Here is an 11,348-nt window from a genome sequence, read left to right as displayed (position 1 = left end):
AGGAGTAAACAGCTATGTTACTATTTCTAGGGTCAAAATATGTAACAATCTAATGCATTTGACTAATTATAAGAGTTCGGGTTGAATTTGGAGTGTTTAGACACCACTTTTACCCATTTTGTCCCAAAATAGGCTAAAACAGAGAAAACAGGCTAAACCGAGAGAAAACATTTACTCGAAGCAGTAAACAGCTATATTACTCTTTATAGGGTCAAAATATGTAACAATCCAATGAATTTGACTAATTATAAGAGTTCGGGTTGAATTTGAAGTGATTACACACCACTTTTACCCATTTTGTCCCGAAACAGGCTAAAACAGAGAAAACATTTCTTCGGAGCAGTAAATAGCTTTGTTACTGTTTATAGGGTCAGAATGTGTGACAATCTAATACCTTTGACTTACCGTAAGAGTTCGGGATGAATTTGGAGTGTTTAGACAACACTTAAACCCGTTTTATCCCAAAACATGCTTAAACAGAGAAAACAGGCCAAAACCGAGAGAAAACATTGATTCAAAGGAGTAAACAGCTATGTTACTATTCATAGGGTCAAAATATGTAACAATCCAATGCATTTGGCTAATTATAAGAGTTCGGGTTGAATTTGGAGTGTTTAGACACCACTTTTACCCATTTTGTCCCAAAATAGGCTAAAACAGAGAAAACAGGCTAAAACCGAGAGAAAACATTGATTTGAAGCAGTAAACAGCTATTTACTATTTCTAGGGTCAAATTATGTAACAATCCAATGCATTTGACTAATTATAAGAGTTCGGGTTGAATTTGGAGTGCTTAGACACCACTTTTACCCATTTTGTCCCAAAATAGGCTAAAACAGAGAAAACAGGCTAAACCGAGAAAAACATTTACTCGAAGCTGTAAACAGCTATATTACTCTTTATAGGGTCAAAATATGTAACAATCCAATGAATTTGACTAATTATAAGAGTTCGGGTTCAATTTGAAGTGTTTACACACCACTTTTACCCATTTTGTCCCGAAACAGGCTAAAACAGAGAAAACATTTCTTCGAAGCAGTAAACAGCTTTGTTACTGTTTATAGGGTCTGAATGTGTGACAATCTAATGCCTTTGACTAACCGTAAGAGTTCGGGATGAATTTGGAGTGTTTAGACAACACTTAAACCCGTTTTATCCCAAAACAGGCTTAAACATAGAAAACAGGCTAAAACCGAGAGAAAACATTGATTCAAAGGAGTAAACAGCTATGTTACTATTTCTAGGGTCAAAATATGTAATAATCCAATGCATTTGGCTAATTATAAGAGTTCGGGTTGTATTTGGAGTGTTTAGACACCACTTTTACCCATTTTGTCCCGAAACAGGCTAAAACAGAGAAAACGGGCTAAAACCGAGAGAAAACATTTACTCGAAGCAGTAAACAGCTATATTACTCTTTATAGGGTCAAAATATGTAACAATCCAATGAATTTGACTAATTATAAGAGTTCGGGTTGAATTTGAAGTGTTTACACACCACTTTTACCCATTTTGTCTCGAAACAGGCTAAAACCGAGAAAACATTGATTCGAAGCACAAACAGCTTTATTACTGTTTCTAGGGTCAGAATGTGTGAGAATACAAATGCATTTGACTAATTGTAAGAGTTCGCGATGAATTTGGAGTGTTTAGACAACACTTAAACCCGTTTTATCCCAAAACAGGCTTAAACAGAGAAAACAGGCTAAACCGAGAGAAAACATTGATTCAAAGGAGTAAACAGCTATGTTACTATTTCTAGGGTCAAAATATGTAACAATCCAATGCATTTGAATAATTATAAGAGTTCGGGTTGAATTTGGAGTGTTTAGACACCACTTTTACCCATTTTGTCCCAAAATAGGCTAAAACAGAGAAAACAGGCTAAACCGAGAGAAAACATTTACTCGAAGCAGTAAACAGCTATATTACTCTTTATAGGGTCAAAATATGTAACAATCCAATGAATTTGACTAATTATAAGAGTTCGGGTTGAATTTGAAGTGATTACACACCACTTTTACCCATTTTGTCCCGAAACAGGCTAAAACAGAGAAAACATTGATTCGAAGCACTAAACAGCTTTGTTACTGTTTATAGGGTCTGAATGTGTGACAATCTAATGCCTTTGACTAACCGTAAGAGTTCGGGATGAATTTGGAGTGTTTAGACAACACTTAAACCCGTTTTATCCCAAAACAGGCTTAAACATAGAAAACAGGCTAAAACCGAGAGAAAACATTGATTCAAAGGAGTAAACAGCTATGTTACTATTTCTAGGGTCAAAATATGTAACAATCTAATGCATTTGACTAATTATAAGAGTTCGGGTTGAATTTGGAGTGTTTAGACACCACTTTTACCCATTTTGTCCCAAAATAGGCTAAAACAGAGAAAACAGGCTAAACCGAGAGAAAACATTTACTCGAAGCAGTAAACAGCTATATTACTCTTTATAGGGTCAAAATATGTAACAATCCAATGAATTTGACTAATTATAAGAGTTCGGGTTGAATTTGAAGTGATTACACACCACTTTTACCCATTTTGTCCCGAAACAGGCTAAAACAGAGAAAACATTTCTTCGGAGCAGTAAATAGCTTTGTTACTGTTTATAGGGTCAGAATGTGTGACAATCTAATACCTTTGACTTACCGTAAGAGTTCGGGATGAATTTGGAGTGTTTAGACAACACTTAAACCCGTTTTATCCCAAAACATGCTTAAACAGAGAAAACAGGCCAAAACCGAGAGAAAACATTGATTCAAAGGAGTAAACAGCTATGTTACTATTCATAGGGTCAAAATATGTAACAATCCAATGCATTTGGCTAATTATAAGAGTTCGGGTTGAATTTGGAGTGTTTAGACACCACTTTTACCCATTTTGTCCCAAAATAGGCTAAAACAGAGAAAACAGGCTAAAACCGAGAGAAAACATTGATTTGAAGCAGTAAACAGCTATTTACTATTTCTAGGGTCAAATTATGTAACAATCCAATGCATTTGACTAATTATAAGAGTTCGGGTTGAATTTGGAGTGCTTAGACACCACTTTTACCCATTTTGTCCCGAAAGAGGCTAAAACAGAGAAAACATTTCTTCGAAGCAGTAAATAGCTTTGTTACTGTTTATAGGGTCAGAATGTGTGACAATCTAATGCCTTTGACTTACCGTAAGAGTTCGGGATGAATTTGGAGTGTTTAGACCACACTTAAACCCGTTTTATCCCAAAACATGCTTAAACAGAGAAAACAGGCCAAAACCGAGAGAAAACATTGATTCAAAGGAGTAAACAGCTATGTTACTATTCATAGGGTCAAAATATGTAACAATCCAATGCATTTGGCTAATTATAAGAGTTCGGGTTGAATTTGGAGTGTTTAGACACCACTTTTACCCATTTTGTCCCAAAATAGGCTAAAACCGAGAGAAAACATTGATTTGAAGCAGTAAACAGCTATTTACTATTTCTAGGGTCAAATTATGTAACAATCCAATGCATTTGACTAATTATAAGAGTTCGGGTTGAATTTGGAGTGCTTAGACACCACTTTTACCCATTTTGTCCCAAAATAGGCTAAAACAGAGAAAACAGGTAAACCGAGAGAAAACATTTACTCGAAGCAGTAAACAGCTATATTACTCTTTATAGGGTCAAAATATGTAACAATCCAATGAATTTGACTAATTATAAGAGTTCGGGTTCAATTTGAAGTGTTTACACACCACTTTTACCCATTTTGTCCCGAAACAGGCTAAAACAGAGAAAACATTTCTTCGAAGCAGTAAACAGCTTTGTTACTGTTTACAGGGTCAGAATGTGTGACAATTTAATGCCTTTGACTAACCGTAAGAGTTCGGGATGAATTTGGAGTGTTTAGACAACACTTAAACCCGTTTTATCCCAAAACAGGCTTAAACATAGAAAACAGGCTAAAACCGAGAGAAAACATTGATTCAAAGGAGTAAACAGCTATGTTACTATTTCTAGGGTCAAAATATGTAATAATCCAATGCATTTGGCTAATTATAAGAGTTCGGGTTGTATTTGGAGTGTTTAGACACCACTTTTACCCATTTTGTCCCGAAACAGGCTAAAACAGAGAAAACGGGCTAAAACCGAGAGAAAACATTTACTCGAAGCAGTAAACAGCTATATTACTCTTTATAGGGTCAAAATATGTAACAATCCAATGAATTTGACTAATTATAAGAGTTCGGGTTGAATTTGAAGTGTTTACACACCACTTTTACCCATTTTGTCTCGAAACAGGCTAAAACCGAGAAAACATTGATTCGAAGCACAAACAGCTTTATTACTGTTTCTAGGGTCAGAATGTGTGAGAATACAAATGCATTTGACTAATTGTAAGAGTTCGCGATAAATTTGGAGTGTTTAGACAACATTTAAACCCGTTTTATCCCAAAACAGGCTTAAACAGAGAAAACAGGCTAAACCGAGAGAAAACATTGATTCAAAGGAGTAAACAGCTATGTTACTATTTATAGGGTCAAAATATGTAACAATCCAATGCATTTGACTAATTATAAGAGTTCGGGTTGAATTTGGAGTGTTTAGACACCACTTTTACCCATTTTGTCCCAAAATAGGCTAAAACAGAGAAAACAGGCTAAACCGAGAGAAAACATTTACTCGAAGCAGTAAACAGCTATATTACTCTTTATAGGGTCAAAATATGTAACAATCCAATGAATTTGACTAATTATAAGAGTTCGGGTTGAATTTGAAGTGTTTACACACCTCTTTTACCCATTTTGTCCCGAAACAGGCTAAAACAGAGAAAACATTGATTCGAAGCACTAAACAGCTTTGTTACTGTTTATAGGGTCTGAATGTGTGACAATCTAATGCCTTTGACTAACCGTAAGAGTTCGGGATGAATTTGGAGTGTTTAGACAACACTTAAACCCGTTTTATCCCAAAACAGGCTTAAACATAGAAAACAGGCTAAAACCGAGAGAAAACATTGATTCAAAGGAGTAAACAGCTATGTTACTATTTCTAGGGTCAAAATATGTAACAATCCAATGCATTTGACTAATTATAAGAGTTCGGGTTGAATTTGGAGTGTTTAGACACCACTTTTACCCATTTTGTCCCAAAATTGGCTAAAACAGAGAAAACAGGCTAAACCGAGAGAAAACATTTACTCGAAGCTGTAAACAGCTATATTACTCTTTATAGGGTCAAAATATGTAATAATCCAATGAATTTGACTAATTATAAGAGTTCGGGTTCAATTTGAAGTGTTTACACACCACTTTTACCCATTTTGTCCCGAAACAGGCTAAAACAGAGAAAACATTTCTTCGAAGCAGTAAACAGCTTTGTTACTGTTTACAGGGTCAGAATGTGTGACAATTTAATGCCTTTGACTAACCGTAAGAGTTCGGGATGAATTTGGAGTGTTTAGACAACACTTAAACCCGTTTTATCCCAAAACAGGCTTAAACAGAGAAAACAGGCTTAAACCGAGAGAAAACATTGATTCAAAGCAGTAAACAGCTTTGTTACTGTTTACAGGGTCAGAATGTGTGACAATTTAATGCCTTTGACTAACCGTAAGAGTTCGGGATGAATTTGGAGTGTTTAGTCAACACTTAAACCCGTTTTATCCCAAAACAGGCTTAAACATAGAAAACAGGCTAAAACCGAGAGAAAACATTGATTCAAAGGAGTAACCAGCTATGTTACTATTTCTAGGGTCAAAATATGTAACAATCCAATGCATTTGACTAATTATAAGAGTTCGGGTTGAATTTGGAGTGTTTAGACACCACTTTACCCATTTTGTCCCAAAATAGGCTAAAACAGAGAAAACAGGCTAAACCGAGAGAAAACATTTACTCGAAGCAGTAAACAGCTATATTACTCTTTATAAGGTCAAAATATGTAACAATCCAATGAATTTGACTAATTATAAGAGTTCGGGTTGAATTTGAAGTGTTTACACACCTCTTTTACCCATTTTGTCCCGAAACAGGCTGAAACAGAGAAAACATTGATTCGAAGCACTAAACAGCTTTGTTACTGTTTATAGGGTCTGAATGTGTGGCAATCTAATGCCTTTGACTAACCGTAAGAGCTCGGGATGAATTTGGAGTGTTTAGACAACACTTAAACCCGTTTTATCCCAAAACAGGCTTAAACATAGAAAACAGGCTAAAACCGAGAGAAAACATTGATTCAAAGGAGTAAACAGCTATGTTACTATTTCTAGGGTCAAATTATGTAACAATCCAATGCATTTGACTAATTATAAGAGTTCGGGTTGAATTTGGAGTGCTTAGACACCACTTTTACCCATTTTGTCCCAAAATAGGCTAAAACAGAGAAAACAGGCTAAACCGAGAGAAAACATTTACTCGAAGCAGTAAACAGCTATATTACTCTTTATAGGGTCAAAATATGTAACAATCCAATGAATTTGACTAATTATAAGAGTTCGGGTTGTATTTGGAGTGTTTAGACACCACTTTTACCCATTTTGTCCCGAAACAGGCTAAAACAGAGAAAACATTTCTTCGAAGCAGTAAACAGCTTTGTTACTGTTTACAGGGTCAGAATGTGTAACAATTTAATGCCTTTGACTAACCGTAAGAGTTCGGGATGAATTTGGAGTGTTTAGACAACACTTAAACCCGTTTTATCCCAAAACATGCTTAAACATAGAAAACAGGCTAAAACCGAGAGAAAACATTGATTCAAAGGAGTAACCAGCTATGTTACTATTTCTAGGGTCAAAATATGTAACAATCCAATGCATTTGACTAATTATAAGAGTTCGGGTTGAATTTGGAGTGTTTAGACACCACTTTACCCATTTTGTCCCAAAATAGGCTAAAACAGAGAAAACAGGCTAAACCGAGAGAAAACATTTACTCGAAGCAGTAAACAGCTATATTACTCTTTATAAGGTCAAAATATGTAACAATCCAATGAATTTGACTAATTATAAGAGTTCGGGTTGAATTTGAAGTGTTTACACACCTCTTTTACCCATTTTGTCCCGAAACAGGCTGAAACAGAGAAAACATTGATTCGAAGCACTAAACAGCTTTGTTACTGTTTATAGGGTCTGAATGTGTGGCAATCTAATGCCTTTGACTAACCGTAAGAGCTCGGGATGAATTTGGAGTGTTTAGACAACACTTAAACCCGTTTTATCCCAAAACAGGCTTAAACATAGAAAACAGGCTAAAACCGAGAGAAAACATTGATTCAAAGGAGTAAACAGCTATGTTACTATTTCTAGGGTCAAATTATGTAACAATCCAATGCATTTGACTAATTATAAGAGTTCGGGTTGAATTTGGAGTGCTTAGACACCACTTTTACCCATTTTGTCCCAAAATAGGCTAAAACAGAGAAAACAGGCTAAACCGAGAGAAAACATTTACTCGAAGCAGTAAACAGCTATATTACTCTTTATAGGGTCAAAATATGTAACAATCCAATGAATTTGACTAATTATAAGAGTTCGGGTTCAATTTGAAGTGTTTACACACCACTTTTACCCATTTTGTCCCGAAACAGGCTAAAACAGAGAAAACATTTCTTCGAAGCAGTAAACAGCTTTGTTACTGTTTACAGGGTCAGAATGTGTGACAATTTAATGCCTTTGACTAACCGTAAGAGTTCGGGATGAATTTGGAGTGTTTAGACAACACTTAAACCCGTTTTATCCCAAAACAGGCTTAAACATAGAAAACAGGCTAAAACCGAGAGAAAACATTGATTCAAAGGAGTAAACAGCTATGTTACTATTTCTAGGGTCAAAATATGTAACAATCCAATGCATTTAACTAATTATAAGAGTTCGGGTTGAATTTGGAGTGTTTAGACACCACTTTTACCCATTTTGTCCCAAAATAGGCTAAAACAGAGAAAACAGGCTAAACCGAGAGAAAACATTTACTCGAAGCAGTAAACAGCTATATTACTCTTTATAAGGTCAAAATATGTAACAATCCAATGAATTTGACTAATTATAAGAGTTCGGGTTGAATTTGAAGTGTTTACACACCACTTTTACCCATTTTGTCCCGAAACAGGCTAAAACAGAGAAAACATTTCTTTGAAGCAGTAAACAGCTTTGTTACTGTTTACAGGGTCAGAATGTGTGAGAATCTAATGCCTTTGACTAACCGTAAGAGTTCGGGATGAATTTGGAGTGTTTAGACAACACTTAAACCCGTTTTATCCCAAAACAGGCTTAAACAGAGAAAACAAGCTTAAACCGAGAGAAAACATTTCTTCGAAGCAGTAAACAGCTTTGTTACTGTTTACAGGGTCAGAATGTGTGACAATCTAATGCCTTTGACTTACCGTAAGAGTTCGGGATGAATTTGGAGTGTTTAGACAACACTTAAACCCGTTTTATCCCAAAACAGGCTTAAACATAGAAAACAGGCTAAAACCGAGAGAAAACATTGATTCAAAGGAGTAAACAGCTATGTTACTATTTCTAGGGTCAAAATATGTAACAATCCAATGCATTTGACTAATTATAAGAGTTCGGGTTGAATTTGGAGTGTTTAGACACCACTTTTACCCATTTTGTCCCAAAATAGGCTAAAACAGAGAAAACAGGCTAAACCGAGAGAAAACATTTACTCGAAGCTGTAAACAGCTATATTACTCTTTATAGGGTCATAATATGTAATAATCCAATGAATTTGACTAATTATAAGAGTTCGGGTTGAATTTGAAGTGATTACACACCACTTTTACCCATTTTGTCCCGAAACAGGCTAAAACAGAGAAAACATTTCTTCGAAGCAGTAAACAGCTTTGTTACTGTTTATAGGGTCAGAATGTGTGACAATCTAATGCCTTTGACTAACCGTAAGAGTTCGGGATGAATTTGGAGTGTTTAGACAACACTTAAACCCGTTTTATCCCAAAACAGGCTTAAACAGAGAAAACAGGCTTAAACCGAGAGAAAACATTGATTCAAAGCAGTAAACAGCTTTGTTACTGTTTACAGGGTCAGAATGTGTGACAATTTAATGCCTTTGACTAACCGTAAGAGTTCGGGATGAATTTGGAGTGTTTAGACAACACTTAAACCCGTTTTATCCCAAAACAGGCTTAAACATAGAAAACAGGCTAAAACCGAGAGAAAACATTGATTCAAAGGAGTAAACAGCTCTGTTACTATTTCTAGGGTAAAAATATGTAATAATCCAATGCATTTGGCTAATTATAAGAGTTCGGGTTGTATTTGGAGTGTTTAGACACCACTTTTACCCATTTTGTCCCGAAACAGGCTAAAACAGAGAAAACATTTCTTCGAAGCAGTAAACAGCTTTGTTACTGTTTACAGGGTCAGAATGTGTGACAATTTAATGCCTTTGACTAACCGTAAGAGTTCGGGATGAATTTGGAGTGTTTAGACAACACTTAAACCCGTTTTATCCCAAAACATGCTTAAACATAGAAAACAGGCTAAAACCGAGAGAAAACATTGATTCAAAGGAGTAAACAGCTATGTTACTATTTCTAGGGTCAAAATATGTAATAATCCAATGCATTTGGCTAATTATAAGAGTTCGGGTTGTATTTGGAGTGTTTAGACACCACTTTTACCCATTTTGTCCCGAAACAGGCTAAAACAGAGAAAACGGGCTAAAACCGAGAGAAAACATTTACTCGAAGCAGTAAACAGCTATATTACTCTTTATAGGGTTAAAATATGTAACAATCCAATGAATTTGACTAATTATAAGAGTTCGGGTTGAATTTGAAGTGTTTACACACCACTTTTACCCATTTTGTCTCGAAACAGGCTAAAACCGAGAAAACATTGATTCGAAGCACAAACAGCGTTATTACTGTTTCTAGGGTCAGAATGTGTGAGAATACAAATGCATTTGACTAATTGTAAGAGTTCGCGATGAATTTGGAGTGTTTAGACAACACTTAAACCCGTTTTATCCCAAAACAGGCTTAAACAGAGAAAACAGGCTAAACCGAGAGAAAACATTGATTCAAAGGAGTAAACAGCTATGTTACTATTTATAGGGTAAAAATATGTAATAATCAAATGCATTTGGCTAATTATAAGAGTTCGGGTTGTATTTGGAGTGTTTAGACACCACTTTTACCCATTTTGTCCCGAAACAGGCTAAAACAGAGAAAACATTTCTTCGAAGCAGTAAACAGCTTTGTTACTGTTTACAGGGTCAGAATGTGTGACAATTTAATGCCTTTGACTAACCGTAAGAGTTCGGGTTGAATTTGGAGTGTTTAGACAACACTTAAACCCGTTTTATCCCAAAACAGGCTTAAACATAGAAAACAGGCTAAAACCGAGAGAAAACATTGATTCAAAGGAGTAAACAGCTATGTTACTATTTCTAGGGTCAAAATATGTAATAATCCAATACATTTGGCTAATTATAAGAGTTCGGGTTGTATTTGGAGTGTTTAGACACCACTTTTACCCATTTTGTCCCGAAACAGGCTAAAACAGAGAAAACATTTCTTCGAAGCAGTAAACAGCTTTGTTACTGTTTACAGGGTCAGAATGTGTGACAATTTAATGCCTTTGACTAACCGTAAGAGTTCGGGATGAATTTGGAGTGTTTAGACAACACTTAAACCCGTTTTATCCCAAAACAGACTTAAACATAGAAAACAGGCTAAAACCGAGAGAAAACATTGATTCAAAGGAGTAACCAGCTATGTTACTATTTCTAGGGTCAAAATATGTAATAATCCAATGCATTTGGCTAATTATAAGAGTTCGGGTTGTATTTGGAGTGTTTAGACACCACTTTTACCCATTTTGTCCCGAAACAGGCTAAAACAGAGAAAACGGGCTAAAACCGAGAGAAAACATTTACTCGAAGCAGTAAACAGCTATATTACTCTTTATAGGGTCAAAATATGTAACAATCCAATGAATTTGACTAATTATAAGAGTTCGGGTTGAATTTGAAGTGTTTACACACCACTTTTACCCATTTTGTCTCGAAACAGGCTAAAACCGAGAAAACATTGATTCGAAGCACAAACAGCTTTATTACTGTTTCTAGGGTCAATGTGTGAGAATACAAATGCATATGACTAATTGTAAGAGTTCGCGATGAATTTGGAGTGTTTAGACAACACTTAAACCCGTTTTATCCTAAAACAGGCTTAAACAGAGAAAACAGGCTAAACCGAGAGAAAACATTGATTCAAAGGAGTAAACAGCTATGTTACTATTTATAGGGTAAAAATATGTAACAATCCAATGCATTTGACTAATTATAAGAGTTTGGGTTGAATTTGGAGTGTTTAGAAACCACTTTTACCCATTTTATCCCAAAATAGGC

Source organism: Camelina sativa, chromosome 18 (assembly GCF_030686135.1).
Source record: "Camelina sativa cultivar CO46 ecotype springtype chromosome 18, ASM3068613v1".
NCBI classification, from domain to species: domain Eukaryota; kingdom Viridiplantae; phylum Streptophyta; class Magnoliopsida; order Brassicales; family Brassicaceae; genus Camelina; species Camelina sativa.
Note: the sequence above shows the minus strand (reverse complement) of the source record.